Source organism: Sceloporus undulatus, unplaced genomic scaffold (genome assembly GCF_019175285.1).
Source record: "Sceloporus undulatus isolate JIND9_A2432 ecotype Alabama unplaced genomic scaffold, SceUnd_v1.1 scaffold_16, whole genome shotgun sequence".
NCBI classification, from domain to species: Eukaryota; Metazoa; Chordata; class Lepidosauria; order Squamata; family Phrynosomatidae; genus Sceloporus; species Sceloporus undulatus.
In genome coordinates, this window is record NW_024802938.1 from 4,206,479 (window position 1) to 4,210,918 (window position 4,440).

A 4,440-nucleotide genomic window follows, 5' to 3' on the forward strand; every position below is an offset into this window, starting at 1 on the left:
TCCAAAATTATTAAAAAGAAGGAAAGTCCCAAATTTTATTTCTGTTCCAAAATTTTGTTCATCCCAAAATATTTTCTGTCTAGTCCTGTACAATCAGGGATTCCTTATACCAGCTCCTGAGGGTTGGTTTATTTCGATTGCTTGGTAAAAAGAGGGATAGAAATAAAAATTTTATTTATTTTATTAACCCAGTATAAAATCAGAAGGAACAGAAACAAAACCAGAGACTTTTTAATCAGTCTGGATGCTCCCTAAGTACATTCTTGCCCCCACCATCTATTTCCACACAGTCAGGTTGGCTCTCCACTCATATTCATGCATCAGCTGCATTTACAACAAAAACAAACAAAGAAAAACAAAAAAAGGCATTAATTCACAGTATCAGATATTACATAAAACCAGAGCTGGGAAAACCTATATCTTTTGGAGGGAATACACCCACCCACCCCACCCCCCCGAATCCCATAGTCAGCATGTCCATCTGTTTGAGGCTGAGGGAATCTGGGAGTTCTAGTTCTAAACAGTAACTTTTTCAAGCATTACAACAAACACCGTGCAGGTTTGAAGTCCACATAGAAATTTCTTTCCTTGGCATTCATGTGTTTATAGCATGTACCTGAACTATTGGCAAATATCTCATCCTTGTCATGTGCCATGGTTCCCCCTCCCCCCCGTTTGTCATCTGTATGTTGGTTGGAGAAATTTCTTTTAAAATATAAATAACTAGGAATTCATATAGCCCCAAAAATGCATGGAAATACCCAGCTAACTAACTCCTTGCCACTATGATTGATTAATCTTTTTGCTAAACTAGATGTCCCATGTGGTTCCTTCCACTTCCAACATTTTATAATTCTATGGTTCTTTGATTTCTTATTGTTTTCATGACAGTAGAATTGGGCTTAAATGCCCTAAAGGCACCAGATCCTGTTGTCTTGGAAGTTAAGCAGGATAAGCCCTGCTTAGGATAGGAAAACACCAATGAATATCAGCTGCTGTAGGCTATATTTCAGCAGAAGAAACTGGCAAAACCACCTCTGATTAGTTTTTACCTGAGAAAACCCTATGAACTTCATGAGGTCACCATAAATTGACAGGCAACCTGCAGATACACATACACACATGCAGCAGTGGTTTTTAGCCTGAATATTGCATCCCATAAAGCAGTGATAGTGAACCTATGGCATGCGTGCCAGAGGTGGCACTCAGAGCCCTCTCAGTGGGCACACATGCTGTCGCCCTAGCACAGAGTTTGCCAGAGTTTCTTACTAGAAAGCCAGAGTGACGTGGCACTTTGCGATAAATAAGTAGGGTCTGGGTTGCAGTTTGAGCACTCGGTCTGTAAAAGGTTCACCATCACTGCCATAAAGTATCCTGTGAGTGTTTCTTAACATGGGCAAGTACTTCTGTTACTTCCAGATTTGTGGCTTACAACATGCCAATATTCCAGTCACACACACCTTGCGTTAGTGATACCATGTAGAAATATGCTTGTGACCATGGCTCACCATGTCATGAACTCTCATCTGGAAACCATTGTTCTTAGAAAAACTAAGGTAGTTGTAGTTATTTTTAGAATGAAAGGTAAGGGGGGGGGATATAAAGGTTATGTGTCTTCTGTTCCTTCAAAACATTCATGTTCTCCTAATTGCTACACAATATATTTTCTCTTCTGGTAGTGCTGTTATGCCCAAGATTGTAAGGGCAACCTGTTTATCCTGAGAGCGTGTGATGAGAACCTCTCCCTCCGTGGACCTATTCACAGCAAGGCTGAGAAAGACATTGAGACACCAAATTTGGTTTTAAACACCATGCATGTAACATTTATTGAATCACACAAGTAACACAAACATTGATTATCAAGAGCTCTTTCACTCACACATTCATACAATACTTACACACACTTTCCTTCCGCCGAACATTGATCAGTTGTTCTCGAAGGCTGGGGATGACACCATTGCCGCGGTAGATGCCAACAAAATGGAGATGAAAGTCCAGGGTCTTTATACTTTTTCTTCTCTCTGGCTTTTGGCTGCTGAAGTCTTGCAATATTGCAGCCCATTACTCAACTTCCTCTATTTGGGAGGACAGACAGGTTGTTCAGATCAGTCCGTGTTCAAAGCAACTCGTTCTGTTCAAAGTTCTCCATTGTCCTGTCAGTTCCTCATCATGGCGACTCAGGAGATAAGGTTCTTCCCGGTCATGGTTCGTCACACCTGGACGGCACCCCGCTTCAGCTTCCAAGTTTCAGACTTTCCTCGCCTCAGTTGCCAAATACCTTCGTCACATCAGTGCTTTGCGCGGAACCATCTTGTTTGTTCCTTTAGCTATGTTTAAAGCACAATTCCTTGGTTCTTCGGTTCTTCAGCTCTGGGTTTAAGTCAGAGCTCACTCATTCGTCTTACAGTGCTGCTTACTCCAGATATAATTTCATATAAACCAAGGAAATTTTCTACAAAGTTGTGCAGAACCATACAGAGGCATGCTTGCAGAACATTTAATAAAGTCCTCTATAGCAGTTGTTTGTAACAGAGCTGCTTACCTGAACAGGTTGCTCACCTGTAACAGTGTTTCTTCGAGTGGTCATCTGTGAATTCACACAAATGGGTTATTCTGCACCTGCAGATTGCCAAGAGATCTTGGAGCACCCCTGCCACGATTGTGTCCATGTCATGCAAGACAGAAAACCTCTATCAGGTGACACCATCTGGACCAGCTTGGCTTTTTCAACAGCAGAACTCAGCCATTGTAGCAGGATCACAGACGACCTTCGCACCCCATCCATCTTCTTCCCCCACAGACAAGGAGAGTAAGAAGATAGACAGTTTGACCAAGAGGTTTTATGCCTCTGCAGCTCTGGACATGAAAATAACCAATTATGCTACATGCATTGGAGCCTATATTCAGCTCTTGATGGAGAAGACGGACCCGACCATCAGCGAGCTCCCTGATGACATGAAGAGACTGGTTACTGCCCTCCATAATGAAGCTCACTTGGTTGGAGGTCAGCAAATTATCTCAGCTAGGCACTCCACTGATTGTGCCTCCAAGATTTTGTCGGGATCTATCACCCTCAGACGCTATGCTTGGCTTCCTCTGACCTCACTCCACAGGACAGATCGGCCATAGAAGACATGCCCTTTGACAACTCTGGGTTGTTTAACCAAGAGACTGATGAAAGGCTTAATTTCTGCTACAGGATGAAAACAGCAGCAAAGAAGCATGGCATATCCTCATCCTCAGCACGGTCACTGCGTCAGAGATACAGTTCTCAACGCCCTTGTTATCCTCCACACCAACACCAGCTGTATCAACAGCAGGAGCGTCAATACCAAGCTTAGGACAGACCTGCCCAGCGTCAGACTTCCCAGTCTTCTTCTGCCTCTTCTGATTTCCGACAACCTTCTCAGCCTAGATACCAACAAGGCTATAAAAAGGAGGACACTTGAGGCAAGAAAAGATATTGAAGTGTTCCTGCACACTCCATCACCATCTTCGGTGATAGGTTAAAGCCATACTTTAACACCTGGGCTTCTATCACCTCTGACTCCTGGGTCTTAGACATTGTTCATAGGGGTTATGCCCTTGAGTTCAAAGAGCTCCCACCCACTGGAGCTATTCTTTCCACCGTCCCCTCGGACACCCTTCTCGATGAAGTGTGTACACTCTTGACAAAAGGTGCCATTGAACCCATAGACCGCTCTCGGGCTCGATATTGCTTTTTTCCAAATACTTCACCATCCCGAAAAGGGACTCCGGTCTTACACCCATTTTGGACTTGCGTCAATTAAACACCTTTATTGTTTATCGCCATTTCAGAATGGTAACTCTTGCGTCCATTTTACCACTCTTACAGAAAGACTCCTGGTTCGTGACTCTAGATTTGAAAGATGCCTACTTTCATATTACGATTCAAGAAAACTATCTGAGGTTCCTTGCCTTCACCATCGGGACCAAAATGTTCCAATACAGAATTTTGCCGTTCGACCTCTCCACAGCTCCGCGAGTGATCACAAAAATGCATGGCACCAGTAGTTTCCTACCTCCATCAACAGGGAATCACAGTCTTTCCCTACCTGGACGACTGGCTCTTCACGATTCCATCCTGAGATTCAGAACATCCACTGTGCTCTGCCTCTCTTGGACTCCCTCAGTCTCAAGATCAACTTGGACAAATCAAATCTGACTCCTTCCAAACAAGTCAGATTCATTGGGACAGTTCTTAACTCCAAGACTTCCATGGCATATCTGCCACAAGACAGGTTCCAGTCCCTTCACTCAGCGGTCCAAGCATGTCTTCCACGAAGACGCATACAGGCCCATCTTATTCAGGTAGCCCTGGGACATCTGGCCTCAACCACTTTGTCACCCTGTGGGTGAGACTCCATTTGAGACCGTTCCAATCCTGGTTCCTTTCTGTGTTCGATCCCGTGCGGGACT